This window comes from Macaca thibetana, chromosome 20 (genome assembly GCF_024542745.1).
Source record: "Macaca thibetana thibetana isolate TM-01 chromosome 20, ASM2454274v1, whole genome shotgun sequence".
Lineage (NCBI taxonomy): Eukaryota > Metazoa > Chordata > Mammalia > Primates > Cercopithecidae > Macaca > Macaca thibetana.
In genome coordinates this window covers 8,045,278-8,063,565 of record NC_065597.1, presented here as the reverse complement: position 1 = coordinate 8,063,565, position 18,288 = coordinate 8,045,278, and the positions used below count along the sequence as shown (strand labels likewise).

At 35.8% G+C, this 18,288-nt stretch overlaps 1 long non-coding RNA gene across 2 annotated transcripts in view; it reads right to left on the bottom strand.

The window, feature by feature from the left end:
* Positions 1-2,963: 2,963 nt before the first annotated feature.
* The window catches only part of LOC126944972 (uncharacterized), a 345,379-nt gene continuing 330,054 nt past the window's right edge, over positions 2,964-18,288 (bottom strand). For both annotated transcript variants that reach the window (XR_007722251.1, XR_007722252.1), the window contains 2 exons: positions 6,050-6,114; positions 2,964-3,424 (listed from right to left, as the gene is read on the bottom strand). This is a non-coding gene — a long non-coding RNA (uncharacterized LOC126944972). The remainder of the gene's footprint in view (positions 3,425-6,049; positions 6,115-18,288) is intronic.

Here is an 18,288-nt window from a genome sequence, read left to right as displayed (position 1 = left end):
CCCAGCCTCCATGTGATCAGGTTATTACTTTGAGCAACCATTCACCACATAGTCTGACAAGAGGATTTAATCATATCTCGGAATGCTTAGATCGTTCCAAGTCCAAAATGGCACAAGGATCAAAATTGTGAATTTTTCTGCTGGGATTTACATCCTTCTACACTATGAATTTTGGAAATCAAATATAAAAGAAACCAATTACGCATTTTTCAGCTATTTTTATTATGTTTCATAGAGAAGTTTGATATTTCGCCGTCTTCATGGGATTAAAAAGATGGGGCAGCAAGGAGGAGTCAATGTCTGGATCTGCAGCTTGGGTGTAAGAATTGAATTTTTATCTTGGAAATTTACTTAGCTAATCATTCTCCATGATGAGAGGCTACTATCCTCAAAGTACTTCCTTCATTCCTGATGACTTAAGTATGACTTTCTTGTTCTCTGCCACTTTAAGAAACTAATAGTGAGCACCTGGTCATCTTTCCCAGGTTCATAGAGACAATGCTGGCTTAACATTCAGCTTGCAGAGAGCTCAAATCTTCAGTTCCAAAGTAAAAACAACATACCTCCTATTGGGCATGACATTTAATATGCTTCTGTGTATAAAGGCTAGCTCTGAATCGTTTTAACTGTGTGACTTCAGATAGGTATCTTGACCTCACCGAACTTCATTTTCCACAAACGTACAATGGAAGCAATAATTCCTATGTTGCCGGCAGTGGTGAAGAATAGATGGGTGAATTCACATTTCTACAGCCACTAACCATTCCTAGAACAGGAAAAACACTAGAAGGTAGCAATTATATTGTTACTGTCTGTATTATTTTCCCAATTCCAGGCTTCAGAATAATGGAAGGGAAGAATTTACCAGTGCATGCTTTCTGTTTTATTTGATTTGTTTCTTCAGAAATCAATCCACTCTTTGATTTTCCTCTCTCCTGACCCAACAGTAGAACACAGATGTCTCCACACACTATAGTTTAGGCAGAGAACTGATTGACAATTTACCTACTCCAAATATTAAAAATAAAGACTAATTACCTGTCTAGTGAATTTACTTATATTTGACTAAAATGTGCAGCATAATATTGGCAAAGCAACAGTTAAAATAGCTTTCAATGTTTCTTTTTCAGAAGACAAGTTTACGTAATTATGAGTTATATATAATTAGATAGAAGATATTATGGAATAATATTTGAAATTGGGACGAGCGTGTCAAGACCTGCATAAACTTGTACTCTTCCAAGATAAGGAATTTCACATTTGATATGTTTTTGCTCATTTGTTCAAGCGATGGTGTTTCTTTTTATTCAGAGACATCTCTTCTCTGAAAATATTGACATTTGAAGACATATAATTTTATTAGAATATTCCTTTTTATATAACAATTAGAATGAGCTTACTTGAATCACTATTTTTAAATCAGTAAGAACTCAGGAACTTGGAAATTATTTTATGCTGTGGTAATTTTCTCCCTCCTTCCTCCTTTCTGCCAATATTAAGTGAGATGTTAAAGAAATAGTAGTGTTTAGAAATATAATTTTCAAATGACTTTCTCTTATGAATTAGTGAAGACGTTGTCCATTTGATATCGCCTACCTAAAAACTAGTCCAGGGCCTCTAGAATTACAAATGGGCTTTTCCCAAAGACACCAATCTCTTCCCTTTTTTAACTTTAGTTTCCCAGCCAAAAATAGGTGTTGAGTAAATGTTAGGGGCAAGACAACGGGGTTGGATGAGTAAAGGGAAATTCATGTCCTAGGCATTATTGCATTCTAAACTACTAGAAATGTATAAGTGAGAATTCACCTGGGCACCTTCCCTCCCTCCACCTCCCAATGTTTTGATAAGACCATGATAATGCATCAGATTTAGATTTCACATGATTAGATATCCTACCTTGGTAGTCACCCAGCACACCCTCCGATCAAATTGGGGCCCAATGCACTAAGCAAATCATAAAAGTGGCATCAGATAATTGGTATGACTAGCTAGCATTGGAAAGGTCATCTTTTTTTGTGTGTCTCATTTTCTTTATCCATATGGTGGACATATGTAATCTCCGATTGGAATGCTAGAAATTACTGATCTAGAATAGGAAAATAAAAGTAAATATATAACTAGCTGCACAAATGAATGAGTTTATTGTTGCTGTTTTTGCTGTTACTTATACCTTTCCTACTGTAAACGGGATCTGCAAATGACTCAGAAGACAGCCTCAGATCCAAAAGTGAAATTAAGGTACCTTTTGGCTTCTCCTCTGAAGACTTTTATCTAGTAGCCCCAGGGTAAGGTTAAACTACTTCTAAAGATAGATATTACATCGTTGTTGTGTAAGGACTGTGATCCCAGAGGTTCTCCCAGCCCAGTCTGGGGAATTTCACTGCATTGTCATCAGGAGCTTGGAAACAGTCATTCCTCAAAGTTCTAGCCTATGAGGAACCCTGATCCCCATAGTCTAGTGTTTTCCAAGTTTGAAATACAAATTTCTGCATCTCTGGTGGTTAGAAGACACAGTTTTAAGTGACGTTAAATAAGAATACATTTTAAAGGGAGAAAGGTATTCTCTTTGAAATTACTAAGAGTGTGATGTGCACAGTTTCCCTCTGTTTGAAATTCCTTCCCTCTTAGCTGGCTGTTTTTCTGACCATCCAATCTGAAGCAGCTCCCTAATCCCTGTCTGCCATATTGCTCTTCTACTATTATTTGCCAAGTACGTATCTTTTTGTGTGTGTGTGATTTCTTCTCTTTTCCATGTTTTGTTTATTTTCAATCTATTTTTCTCTTTAGAATGTAGGCCATTAGGAGCAAAGATTTATTTCCTTTTACAAAGTACCCCAGAGGCTAGTACAGAGCCTGTTATGTTGCAGATGCTCAGTAAATTATGGCTCCCAAGAGGTATTGGCAAAATTTTTATTATTCATGCTAATGAGATAAGACCCAGTTTGGGATTAACTGTCTAACCACTGTAAAATGTCCTTTTTCGAAACAGAAATAAGATCTGAAGCTTAAAGTCTTCAGCAGCAAATGTGTCTAGTAAGAATTTAATAAAGTTGTTTTCTTTCCATGTACTTATTTGTCCAGTTATCTTCCATGCCATGAGAAAGTTTGCATAACAATGATACAATGTTTCCTCTTAAATACATTTGTTTAGATAAAAATGAGTTATTTACAGATACACACATAAGAAATAAAAGTATGTCTGTTACTTGAATATATTGGTGTGGGAAAAAAGGGTGATGTTAAACTCAGAAGTGCCCTGAGAACTCAGCCAAAGCTGATGTTGTCTACCCAGCCAATTTATGAATGAGAGTACTGAAGTTCTAGAAGGTAAACTAACCTGCTTCCAGGGGCAGAGGACCAAGAAGAGAATCTGGAAAGAAAAGATGGATCTCCTGCTGGTGACCTGTCAGTTTCAAAGCCCGAACTGTAAAGAGAGTTACCAGCAATTGAGTCAGCTCGTCATTTTATTATATTTTTTTGAATTGAGAAATCATAATTGTACATGTTAGTGGGGTGTACATAGTGATATTTACATATATGTAATATATAGTGATCAGATCAGGGTAATTAGCATATTCCTCATATGAAACATTTTTCAATTCTTTGTGTTGGGAGTATTCAATATTCTCTCTCTAGCCACTGGAAACTATATAAAATATTATTGTTAACTATGGTCTCCGTACAGTGGTATAGAACATTCAAATTTTTAAAAATTTTTAAATTTTTTTTATTTTCTTATTTTTTAAGTTTTATTTTTTAAGTTCCGGGTCACATGTGCAGGTTTGTTATATAGGTAAACTTGTATCACGGGGATTTGTTGTACAGATTATTTTGTCACCCAGGTATTAAGCCTAGTCTCTACTAGCTATTTTTCCTGATCCTCTCCCTCCTCCCACCCGCCATGCTCTGATGCTCTGACAGGTTCCAGTGCCTGTTGTTCCTCTGTGGGTCCATGGAACGCTAGAACTATTTAACAGGTGCTTTATTCTGCCCAGATACAGGCATGCCTTTTCCCTCATATGTATCATTGCTCTAGTTAAATGTCACCTCCCCAGAAAGGCCTGTGTTGACCACCTTCAATAACACCCTTTCTTCCTGAGTTCCTTTCTAACCCCTTGTCTCATTTATTTTATTTCAATACAGTTGCCTCTACCTGATATTATTATTGAGATCTGCGTATTTGTTTATTGTATGCATGCCCTCGCACATATTATAACAAAACGTTCTCAAGGACAGTGGGGCTTTCCGTTGTTGACTTCTATACACCCAGAAACTAGAACAGTGCCTGCAGGATATTAGGGTCCACTAAAAAATTTTTGATCGAATGAGTGAATAGCAATGAGTGTTATCAACATCAGACTTTTAATTTATGGATTTAATTGAGTCAGAATTTTCATCTAGTTTTTTCTTTCCGTCCTATTCGTTAATAGGAATGATACTGTGAACCAAATGAAGATCACAATGGCTATAGTATTATTATATTCTCTCCCAGAACACAAACATTTCAGATTCAAATGTGTGGTTGATCAGCAGCTGCTAACCACGTAATAGAGTTTTCCCTCTTCCTTTTCCAGCCTGCAAACAGCTAGAGGACCATAAAATACAAGGTATCCTCCGTGCTCAAGGATAGGCTCTAGACTAATGGAATACAGACCTTAGGTGAGTTGCATCAAGAACTGTTCCAGACTTTATTTTTAGGGCTCAGATGTTTAAATGAAAGAAAGCTTCAAACTCCCACTCTAATAATCCACAAGGATGTGGAGAGCTTTGCGATGAGGTGAAGTTTTAGTTAATATATTTTTGTTTTCACTATAATGGAGTATTCAACCCATTGGTTGGTAGAAAGGGAACTGAAATAGTCCTAGTCATTCTGCTGCTCTTAAACACCTGCTCTTTTCTGTAATCCTTGTAACAGTCACATGATTCCCACCTGAAAAGATGAAGTGGACAACTTATTAATTTTCTACTCTATTCAAAAATTGGCTCTATTTATTATTAATTGTGATTTCCCTTTTAATTGTTTGCTATTATGGATAAACTTAAAGAATATATTCAACATGCAACTGACTATGGGGAAATTATTTCTTTTTTTTTCTGGCAAGATGACTGAAGTCCTGAGGAGCCAAATATCCCATAACCATGCCATATTTTTTTGTTTATTTATTTTTTAGAAATAAGTAGGTGCAGGGCACTTTTCATGGGTGTGGTCAATAACCTTGGTGACTGCATGTCCTAGCTTTCCCCAAGACAGCCCCAGTTTTTGTTTGTAGTTCTAGAGTAATTTTTAATAGTGCCCACTTTTTTATCCTCTAATTTGACTCATATGGATAAAAATGCATATGGTCATCCTACAAATGATTTTATCCCACACTGTATTAACAGTGTAATAGGTTTTCAATGGCCCATAGACTTTCCCCACAAGTGCAGAAAGGTGATTAACCTACTCTAGGAAGGAAGGAAAAGGGAAAGAAAAGGAAAATCTTAATTTTCATTATCCATCTCAATAATCTGAGATAAATATTCCACATATCAAACCTCTACCCTTTTTGAAGGTTTAAATTTTAAGATCAATTTTTTAAAATAACCTTAACCCTTTCCCCAAGATACATCAGTGTCAACAATTAAAAAATGCACACTAGATTCATATTGTTTGTACAATGTAATGTTCTATATGTTTCACTTAACACAGCAGCATGTTCAATATGAAAACAGATTTTTTAAACCTTACTTGAATTGTGATTCCATATGGTATATGGATGAATCACTACTTATTTGATCACTAAATTACCAAATATTAAAGAAATATCTTATTATAAGCTAGACACTCATCAGGGACCAAGGAAATCACCAGTAGCAAAATGGACTAAGTCCCTGTCTTCATATGAATTAAGTTCTAGTGTGGATGTTCAGGTGATAATTAAGTACTGACACAGGTATATAACTCAAACCTGTAATTACAAAGGACATAGAAGCAAGCAGTTATAATTATAATGGCAAATAGATTATTTCCTCATAAGGTTATAAATAATTTTAAAATTAACATACATACCTGTGCATAAAGCAATGTGTATAGCTCTGATTATTTCCTTTGGCTGGATTCCAAAAAGTGAGATTCTGAAAAGCAAAATTGAGAATCAAAGCATATAAATGCTAAATTTTTGATTTTGAATACGTACTTTCAATTTTTTCTGGAAAAATTGTTCCCATTTTTACTTTCACCAGCAATGCACAAGACTACATATGTCAAGGCACTATCATAGTTTTGGTACTCCAAAGTTTTAAAGTCATATTTCTTTCATTGATTAGATTTCTACCTTGTAATGTTCTTTATCCTTTTTTGAGGCATGTCATGTTTTTTTTTTTTTTTTTTTTTTTTTGCATTTACAAGAGTTCTCTTTTTGTTAAGATTCTGAACTATGATGTTTATTTGTTGAAAATTTTTTCCTGTTTGATATTTAATATGAAATTTATATGAGTTTAATAATACACACCAAAAAATTATGCCATTGAATCCTGTGTGATAGTTTTCTTTTTTGATTTTTTCCACTGGTTTTATGTAAAAAATTTCAAATTATTTCTGTAGGTAGTGTGAGATAAGGGTCAGAATATGTTCATACAGATGTTCAACTGTTACAGCTCTTTATTGAAAACACTATTCTTCGTATGTATCCTCATAAAAGTCATCCTTAATGAGGATTGCATTAAAAACAACATCCTTTTCTTAGTGAATTACCATGGTATCTTTGCTAAAACAACAACAACAACAACAATCAACCATGTAAGCATGAGTTCATTTGTTGATTTGCTTTTCTGTCTCCTTGATTTATATGCCTATCCTGACACCAATACAATGTTTCCTTAATTACTATAGCTTTATATAAAATTTTGAAGTCAGGTAGTACAAGTTTTAATTGCTTGATTTTCAAATTTCAACCAAATTTGCATTCTTGAGACAAACCTCATGTGGTCATAATATATATGTGTGTATATATATATATTTAGTCTTTTTAACAATGTGTTTCTGTACGTGATTAGCTAAAATTGCATTGAAGGTATTTACATTTATATTAATGAAGTGTATTGGACTGTCCTTTTCGTTTATTGTAAGGTCTTGTGTGATTCAGGGTGATTCTGTTTTTTTAAGATTACTTGAGAAGTGGCCCCTCCTCTTCTATTTTCTGGTAGAGCTCATGTAGAATTTGTATTCTTTCCACTTAAATTGTCTGTGAGTATTCACCAAGGAAGCCATCTGGTTCTGGAGTTTGCTTTGTGGGAAGGCTTTTTACTACAAATTCAATTTATTTACTAGATATGAAGCTATTCAGGTTACCTGTTTCTTCTTGAGTAAGTTTTGATACTGTGTGTCTTTCAAGGAATTTGTCTATGTTATCCACGTTATTGAATTAAAGGCATGAAGCTGTTCACAATATCCCCTTACTTTCCATTTAGTGTTTAGAGGACATCCAAAGGACTTGTGTCTTGTATTTTGCTAGTATTTTGTGCTTTTATCTGTTTTCTTTGTCCATTTGTCTAGAAATGTATCTTGTTTTATTATATTTTTGAAAGAGCAGCCCTTGATTTCATTGACTTTATTGCTTGTCCATTTCTTATCTTCTTGATTTCTCTTTTTATCTTTACAATTTCTTCCTTCCCACTTTGTCCTTAATTTGGTGTTTGTTGTCTAGTTTCTTAAAGCAGTAGCTTAGACTATTAATTTTAAACCTGTCTGTCTTACTAGTACAAACATTTGATGTTAAAAATTTCCTTCCAAGGTCTGTTTTACCTGCATCTACAACTTTGATATGCTGCTTTGTCATTTTCATTTAGTTCAAAATATTTTATAATTTCCCTTAGGATTTCTTCATTGACTCATGTCAAATATTTAAAGGTTTTCTATATGCCTTTGTGTTTTTTATTTTTAGTTTAATTCTATTGTGATGAGAGAAAATACTCTGTGTGATTTTGATGTTTGTGATTTTTTTGTGACTTGTATTACGGGACCAAAGTTTGGCCTATCTTGGTAAATATTCCATGAGTGCTTGGAAGTATGTTTATTGGATGGACTTTCTACAAATGTTAATTAGATAAAATTGGTAGATAATGTTCAAGTCTGCTATATTCTTATTAATTTTCTCTTTAATGATTTATGAATGACTGAGAGAGAACTGTTGAAATTTTTAACATTGTGGATTCCTCCATTTCTTCTTTCAATCCTATTTATCACTCTTTTACAAGGTGAATATACTTAGGGTATTCATAATATCTTATCTTTGGTAATATTCTTTGATCTGAAGTGTAATTTTTCTAATATTCATTTAGCCAATTTTTGCTTAGTATTTATATGAGATGCTATTTTGCATGATGTCCCATTCTTTAACTTTTAAATTACGTATATCTTTTTCTTGAAAACCAGTTATTTGTAGATAGCATGATTGCTGTGTTTTTAAAAAATTTGTTTGTTTGTTTGTTTTCTTTTCTTTTCTTTTTTTTTTTTTTTTTTTTGAGACAGGGTCTCACTTCATTGGCCAGGCTGGAGTGCTGTGGTACAATCGCGGTTCACCATAACCTTCACCTCCCAGGCCCAGGCCACCTCAGTCTCCTAAGTAGCTGGGAATATAGGTGTGCACCACCACACCCAGCTAATTTTTATATATTTTGTAGAGATGAGGTCTCATTATTTTGCCTAGGCTAGTCTAGTGCTCCCAGGCTCAAGTGATCTGCCCACCTTAGCCTCTCAAAGTGCTGGGATTACAGGCATGAGCCACCATGCCTGGCCAATTACTGTGTTTCTTACCAACCTAAACATTTCAAGCTTTGAATCAGAGCATGAAAAACAATGATTCTCATTTTTTTTGTCTTAGGATCCCTTTACATACTCTTAAAAATAATGAGAACCCCAATGAGATCTCGTATCTGTTTGTTATATCTATTTATTGGTATTTGCCTTTATCGTTTACTGTTGAAAAAATTAAATATGTACTTATTAATTCAGTTTAAAACAACAATAAGCCTATTACAGTTAACTGGTAAAACATTTTTTTTATTTGGAGATGATCAACAAGAGCCTTAGTTTATTATCCCATTCAAATATTTCCTTCATGTCCCCAGTCAAGCCTGACACACTTAGATGAAGTAGTTCCTCTCAGGGGTTGGCTGTCAGTGGTCAGAGTCCTGCCTCGGCTACACAGCACCTCATTCCATCTCTTCTGACAGACGCCTGATTCCTTGGGGTTCTGCCAATGAGCCAACAATGGACAACAGGTCGGCTCAGTCAGATGGACTTCACATCTCTTTGTCTCAGTTGAGAGAGGAGGTCGAGCATTAAACGTTTCCCCTCTCACTGCTATTATCTTCTCATTGGGTTTAATCTTTTATAAAAGGCGTTGAAAAGCTATTTGACTTTAGGCTATGTCTGCTTTCTGCAGGGCAAATATCCTTGAGGCAAGAAATACAAAACACTCTGGCATCCATTTTAAAATGGAAGAGAGTGGAACTGAAAATATAAAGAGAATCAGCTCCAATTAGTATTGAATGATAATATGCTGCTATAGCACTCTGGTGGGGGTGTCACAAAAAGGGGCAGAAAATTGGCCCCCTTTTACAACAAATCGGTTAAAAAAGTCTATCTACATACAAACACACACATATATAGTTACAGTTATAATTAAAGGTATATGTAGTTACATAGTGATGAATATTAAGGAGAGAAAAAGAGTGGAAAGAGATCGTTGGTTTGGGGAGAAGTTGCTTGTGTTTTGTACAGTCTGGCCAAGGGGGACCTCCGTGAGAAGGTGATATTTGAATAAGGTCCTGAAGAGGTTAAGCAGCTAATCACACAGACATCTGGTGCAAGAATATTTCAAGCAATGGGAATACCAAGAGCAAAGGAAACTGAACTGGAAAGGCAAAATAAAGAGAAGGGAAAATATTTGAGTGAAATATAGTGAGAACGGGGATGATATCTTTAACGTCCAGATGGCTCATATAAATCAATAAGGCACTAACAGACAAATGAGTAAATATTATGAACAAACTACAAAAGAGTAAGTGCAACAGACTAGCAACAACCCAGAAAAATTATGTCTCTACCAACATGAGTAATGAAATAAATGTATACTAGACTAAGGTAATGTTTCAACTGCTACATTTCAAAGAAACCAAGATAAAAACAAAACAGTTAAAATTATGATACCAGTACTGGCAAGAACTCAGAGAAACAAACGTTAATGTTTTGATGGCCGAAGTGTAAATTGGTATTCTTCTTTGGAAAATCAATTTGGCAATGTGAATCCTAAGCCCAGTGGCCTCAAGAGCAGTCATTCTACCTCTGAGAATTTATCTACCTATATTTGGACATAATTCAAATGTGGAAATATATCCAAATATTTGGATACAATCCTAATGTGGAAAAAGTACTTGCATATGTGTATTCACAAGAGTGGTCAGTGGTATCAGAAGCAAATTAAGTGTCCAGCAACATGATACGAGTTAAGTAAATGTGGCAAATTTTACTCATAAATTCTCGTAAATTAATATGTAGCTATTAAAAGTGATGATTCATTGGCAACAGCATAGATGGAACTGGAGGACATTATGTTAACTGAAACAAACCAGGCACAGAAAAACAAATATCGGCCAGGCACAGTGGCTCATGCCTGGAATCCAAGCACTTTGGGAGGCCGAGGTATGCAGATCACTTGAGGTAAGGAATTTGAGAACAGCCTGGCCAACATGTTGAAACCTCCATCTCTACTAAAAATACAAAAAATTAACTGGGCTTGGTGGTGGGTGTCTGTAATTCCAGCTACTGAGGAGGCTGAGGCAGGAGAATCACTTGAACCTGGGAGGTGGAAGTTGCAGTGAGCCAAGATCACGCCATTGCACTCCAGCCTGGGTGACAAGAGCGAAACTCCATCTCAAAGAAAAAACAAAAAACAAAAACAAGTATCACATGCTTGCACTTAAATGTGGGAGGTGAAAATTTTAAAAACTGATCACATGGAAATAGAGTAGGATAGTTACTAGAGTTTGGGAAAGAATAAAGTGAGGAGGGTCAATAGGTGCAGAAACAAAGTTAGGGTGAATAAGAACTGGAATTTGGTAGCACAGAAGGGTGACTATAGTTAACAATAATCTATGGCATATTTTATAATAATTAGTAGAGTGGAATTGGAATGTTCTTAAAATAAATAAACGATAAATGAAGTGATTGATACTCCATTTACCCTGATTTGATCATCACGCATTGTTTGCCTGCATCAAAACATCCCATGTACCCCCTAAATATATACCGGTCTTAGGTCCCCATCATAATTAAAAATAAAGCAATGATTTTTAAAAATAAAAAAAAGAAAAGAAAATGATGATTCAAAAATGATTACTAACACAATGACACAGAAAATGTGACGTGTTTAAATGGAAGTGGGTGAAATTCTAGAGCATTATGTATGTATCTTGATTACAATTTAAGTTTATAAACTGCTTTCACATGTATACATGTGCACATTCCCGTGTCTGTATGTGTGTTTATTCTTCCTCCCTGTGGAGGAAAAGTTGGCCTGCACTAGTCAGAACTCACCAGATTGCGGCAGCTGGAAGGGAAAAATGGCAGGGCCAGTTCAAAGGCAGTCTGCGGTAGGAATTCTCACTTCTACCAGCAAGCTTAGACATTTTCTATTAAAGACTTCGACTGATTGGACGAAGCCTACTTACAACATGGAGTAATCTGTTTTGCTCAAAGCCTACTAATTTAGATGTTTTTACTTGTTTTCAAATTTATGTTTATTAAACATATTTGCGGTTTACAGTATGAGATTTTGATATATACATATACACAGTGAAACGATTACTATAAATTCATCATCTTCCATAGTTACCGTGTGTGTGTGTATGTGGTAAGAGACCTCAAAGATATTCTTTCAGCAAAATTTCACTATACAATATAATATTATGAACTATAGTTCTCAGGCTCTACATTATATTGCTAAACTTACTCATCCTACCTTACTGCAAATGTGTATCGTTCAACCTACTTCTCCCTGTTTCTTCCCCTTTCCATGCATGATGATATGGTTTGGCTCTGTGTTCCCATCCAAAATCCCATCTTGAATTGTAGTCCCATAATTCCCACATGTCGTGGGAGGGACCCAGTGGCAGATAACTGAATCATAGGGGCAGTTTCCGTCATACTGTTCTCATGGTGGTGAGTAAGTCTCACAAGATCTGATGGTTTTATCAGAGGTTTCTGCTTTTGCGTCTTCCCCATTCTCTCTTTGCCTGCTGCCATCCACATAAGACAGGACTTGCTCCTTATTGCCTTCCATCATAATTGTGAGGCTTCCCCAGCCACGTGGAACTGTAAGTCCAATTAAACCTCTTTGTTTTGTAAATTGCCCAGTCTGGGGTACCTCTTTATCAGCAGCATGAAAACAGACTAATACACCTGGTAACCATCCTTCTACTCTCTGTTTTCATTTATTCTCCCTATTTTTTTTAATTCCACATATAAGTAAGATCATGCAGTATTTTTCTTTGTGTCTGGCTTATTTTGCTTCATATAATATCCTCCCGTTTCATTCATTTTTCCACAAATGGCAATATTTCCTTTAAGGCTGAATAAAATTTCTTTGTGTGTGTCTGTGTGTACACCACAATTTCTTTATAATTTCTTTATCCATTTGTCTGTGGACACTTCATTTGTTTCCGTACTTTGGCTATAGCAAATAACTGCAATGAAGATGGGGGTATGGCCACCTCTATGAGGTGCTGGTTTTAATTCCTTTAGGTACATACCTAACAGAGGGACCAATGGGTCATATCGTAGTTCTATCTTTAATTATTTGAAGGTCCTCCATAATATTTTTCATAATGCCTGTATCAATTTACATTCCCACCAACAGTGTATAAGAGCTTCCTTTTCTCCACACCCTTTCCTATTATCTTTTTTATAATAACCAATCTAAAAGGTATGTTGTGATTTCTCGTTCTGGTTTTAATTTGTATTTCCCTAATGATTTGTGATGCTTAAATTTTAAAAATATACTGTTTGCCCAAGGCCTTGGGAACCCACCCCTTACATCTGTGTGGCCTGGATGTGAGACATTGGAGTCAAATGAAATTATCTTAAGCTTAAGATTTAATGACTCCTCTGCCAGGCTTCAGACTTGCATGGGGCCTGTAGCCCTTTGTTTTGACCAATTTCTCCCTTTCAGAATGGGGGCATTTACCCAATGCCTGTATCCCCATTTGTAGCTTGGAAGTAACTAACTTATTTTTGATTTTACATGTGCATAGGTGAAAGAGACTTGCCTTTTCTCATATGAGACTTTGGGTTTGACTTTTGAGTTTTTTTGGTTTTCTTTTTTTGAGACAGAGTCTCGCTCTGTCGCCCAGGCTGGAGTGCAGTGGCGCCATCTTTGCTCACTGCAAGCTCCACCTCCCAGGTTTACGCCATTCTCCTGCCTCAGCCTCCCAAGTAGCTGGGACTACAGGCGCCCGCCACCTCGCCTGGCTAGTTTTTTGTATTTTTTAAGTAGAGACGGGGTTTCACCATGTTAGCCAGGATGGTCTCGATCTCCTGACCTCGTGATCCGCCCGTCTCGGCCTCCCAAAGTGCTGGGATTACAGGCTTGAGCCACCGCGCCCGGCCTGACTTTTGAGTTAATTCTGGAATGAGTAAATTCTTTGGGTGACTGTTGTGAAGGTATCATTGTGTTTTGAAATGTGAGAAGGACATGAGATTTGGGAGCCGCCAGGGGTGGAATAATGTAGTTTGGCTCTGTGTCCCCCCTCAAAGCTCACGTCAAATTCGAATCCTCAGTGTCAGAGGAAGGGCCTGACTATAGGTGACTGGATCATGGTGTGGACTTCCCCTTTGCTGTTCTTATGATAGTGAGTGAGTTTGAATGAGATCTGGTTGTTTAAAACTGTGTAGCACTTCTCCCTTTGCTCTGTGTCTCCTTCTCCATCATAGAAAGTTGTCTTCCGCTATGTCTTCCCCTTTGTCTTCCACTTTGATTGTAAGTTTCTAGAGGCCTCACCAGGGGCAGAAGCTTGTGCATCCCACAGAATTGTGAACCCATTAAACCTCTTTTCTTTATAAATTACCCAGAATCAAGTATTTCTTTATAGCAGTGTAACAATAAATTAACATACTATTCATATTTCCCTGATGGTTAGTGATACTAAGCAGAGAATTTTTTTAAATGTACCTGTTGGCCTTTCGTATGTCTTCTTTTGAGAAAATTCCGTTCGGGTCATGTGTTCATGTTTTAATTGGGTTATTTGTTTTCTTGCTGTGGAGTTGTCTGAGTTCTTTATGTATTTTGCATATTAACCTCCTAACAAATATAAGGTTTGCAAATATTTTCTCCCAATTCATAGGCTCCCTTTACATTTTGTTGATTGTTTCCTTTGTTGTGCAAAAGCTTTTAGGTTGATGTAGTCTCACTAGTTTATTTTTGCTTTTGTTGCCTGAACTGTTGGAATATTTTAAAAAATTATTGCCAAAGTCAATATCAAGGAGGTTTTCTCCTGTGTTTTCTTCTAAGAGTTTTGCATTCTCAGGTCATATATTTAGATCTTTTAGCCGTTTTGTGTTGACTTTTATGTGTGGTGTAAGGTAAGAGTTCCGTTTCATTTTTTGAGTGTAGATATTTAGTATGCTCCACATTATTTTATTCATTTCAAATTTTATTTTAGATACAGGGGTACATGTGCAGGTTTATTAAATGGGAATATTTTGTGATGCTGAGGTTTGGAGTACAGGTCCTGTCACCCAGGTAGTGAGCATAGTACCTAATATATAGTTTTTGAACCTACACCCCCATCCACTCTGTAGTAGTCCACATTGTCTACTCTTCCTATATTTATGTCCATCTGTGCTCAGTGTTTAGCTCCCACTTACAGTGAGAACATGTGATATTTGGTTTTCTGTGTCTGCATTCATTCACTTAGAATTATGGGTCCATCCATGTTATTAAAAAGGACATGATTTCATTCTCTTTTATGACTCCATAGTATTCCGTGGGGTATATGTACTATATTTTCTCTATTTATTCCACCACTGATGGGCACCTAGGCTGATTCCATGTCTTTGCTATTGTGAATAGTAATGTGATGAACATATGTGTGCATGTGTCTTCATGGTAGAATAACTTGTATTTTTTTTGGATGTATACCCATTAATGGAATTGCTAGGTCTAATGATAGTTCTAAGTTTTTTGAGAAATCTCCAGACTGCCTTCCACAGTGGCTAAACTAACTTATATTCCCACCAGCAGTGTATCAGCAATTCCCTTTTCTCCACATTCTCACCAGCCTTTGTTATTTTTTTTTTTTCTTTTCAACAATAGCCATTCTGATTGGTGTGAGATGGTATCTCGTTGTGGTTTTGATTAACATTTCTCTGAAGATTAGTTGATGTGCAGCATTTTAAAATATTTGTTGGCCACTTGTACATCTTTTCTTCAGAAGTATCTGTTCATGTCTTTTGCTCATTTTTAATGGAGTTATTTTTTTTCTGTTGATTTAAGTTTCTTAGAGTTTCTGAATATTAGAACTTTGTCAGATGCATAATTTACAGATATCTTCTTGTATTATGTAAGTTGTCTGTTTACTCTATTGATAGTTTCTTTTATTGTGCAGAACTTCTTTAGTTTAATTAGGCGCTACTTGTCTATTTTTGTTTTTCTTGCAGTTGTTGTGGGAAACTCAGCTGAAATTTCATTGCCTAGGCCAATGTCCAGAATGGTGTTTCATAGTTTGTCTTTCAGGATTTTTATAGTTTGAGGTATTACATTTAAAGCTTAAATTAATTTTGTGTTAACTTTTGTATATGGTGAAAAGTAGGAGACCAAATTCGATCTGCTTCAGATGGCCAGTCACTTATCTCAAAACCATTTATTGAATAGAGTCTTTCCCCATTGCTTGTTTTTATAGGCCTTATCAAAAATCAGATGACTCTAGGTATGCAACTTTCTTTCTGAGTTTTCTATTCTGTTCCATTGTGTCTGTTTTTTGTACCTGTACCATACTGTTTGGGTTACTGTGGCTTTATAGTGTAGTTTGTAGTTGGGTAATATGATGCTTCTGGCTTTGTTCTTTTTGCTCAGGATAACTATTCACACTGTTTTTTGGTTCCATATGAATTCTAGAACAGTTTTTATCTATTCTAAAATGACATTGATAGTTTGGTAAAAATAGCATTGAATCTATAAGTTGCTTTGGGCAGTATGACCATTTTAGCAATATTGATTTTTCCAATCGATGAGCATGGAATGTTTTTCCATTTATTTGTGTCATCTCATTTCTTTCAGCATTGTTTCATAGTTTGCTTTGCAGAGATCTTTCACCTCCTTGGTTAGCTGTGTTTCTCAGTATTTCATTTCTTGTGACTATTGAAGTAGGATTGTGTTATTGATTTTACTCTCACCCTGGACATTATTGGTGTATAAAAATGCTACTGATTTTGTGCACTGATTTTGTATCCTGAAACTTTACCATGTCTAGGAGACTTTTGACAGAATCTTTAGGATTTTCTAGGTCTAGAATCATATCATCAGTGAAGAGAAAGTATGACTTCTCATTTTCTTATTTGGATGCCTTTTATTTCTTTTTCTTGTCTGATTGCTCTGGCTAGGATTTTCAGTACTATGTTGAATAGGAGTGGTGAAAATGGGCATCCTTGTCTTGCTCCAGTTCTCAAGGCAAATGATTTGAGGTTTTGCCCATTCAGTGTGATGTTGGCTATGAGTTTGTCTCAGATGGCTCTTCTTATTTTGGCATACGTCCCTTCAAGGCCTAGCCTGTTGAGGGTTTTTGTTATGAAGAGATGTTGGAATTTATTGAAAGCATTTTCCACATCTATTGAGATGATCATGTGGTTTCTGTTTTTGATTCCATGTATGAGATGAATCACATTCATTATTTTGCCCATGCTGAAACCACCTTGCATTCCAGGAATAATGCCTAGTGGATTAGGAGTTGCTATTGTTACACCAGATAAAACAGACTTTATTCATTTATTTAATTTTTTTAGACAGGATCTTACTCTGCCACCCAGGCTTGAGTGCAGTATCATGTGGCACACACATGACTCATTGCAACTGGAACCTCCTGGGCTTAAGTGATTCTCCTGCTTCAGCCTCCTGTGTACTTGAGCACACAAGCACGTGCCACCATGCCTGGGTAATTCTTTCTTTGTTTTTGTTGTTTGTTTTTTGGTAGAGACAGGGTCTCACTTTGTTGCCCAACCTGGTTTCAAGCTCCTGGCCTCAAGCAATACTCCTATCTTGGCCTCCCAATGTACTTGGATTATAGGCACCACACCTGGCCAAAACAGATTTTAAACCAATAAAAATTAAGTAGAACAATGAAAGGCACTATATAATAATAAGGGGTACAATCCAACAAACAGCCTTAACTATCCTAAGTATATACACACCCCACATTCAAGCACCCAGATTCATAAAATAGCTCCTTCTTGGCCTACAGAAAGACTTAGACAAGCACACAATAGGGGAAGACAAACACTCCACTGACAGTTTTAGAAAAATTATACAGGCAAAAATCTAACAAAGAAACTCTGGACTTAAACTCAACACTTGACTAAGTGGACCTAATAGACATCTACAGAACACTCCACCCAACAACCACAAAATGCATATTATTCTCATCTGTGCATAGAATATATTCTAAGATCAACCATATGCTCAATCATAAAGCAAGACTCAATAAATTTTAAAAATAAGAAATTGCACCAAGTATACTCTCATACCACAGAACAATAAAAATAGAAATCGATCCCAAGAAAGCTCTCAAAACTACACAAATACAAGGAAATTAAACAACTTACTCCTGAATAACTCCTGGGTGTACACTGAAGTTAAAGCAGATATAAAGAGTTCTGTGAAATTAATGAAAATAGGGACACAACTTCCTAAAATCTCTGAGATTCAGCCAAAACAGTATTAAGAGCCAAGTTTCTAGCCTTAAACATTTTCATCGGGAAGTTAGAAGATCTCAAATTCACAATCTAACTCTGTACCTAAAGGAAATTGAAAAAAAGAACAGACTAACCCCAAAGTTAGCAGAAGGAAAGAAACAACTAAAATTAGAGAATAACATAATGAAATAGAGATGAAAAAATCCATACAAAAGGTAGATGAAACAAAAAGTTGTATTTTTGAAAAAATAAATTTAAGACTGATACAATCCTAGTTAAATTAATAAAGCAAAATAAAGAGAAGATCCAAATAAGCACACTCAGAAAAGACCAAGATAATATTA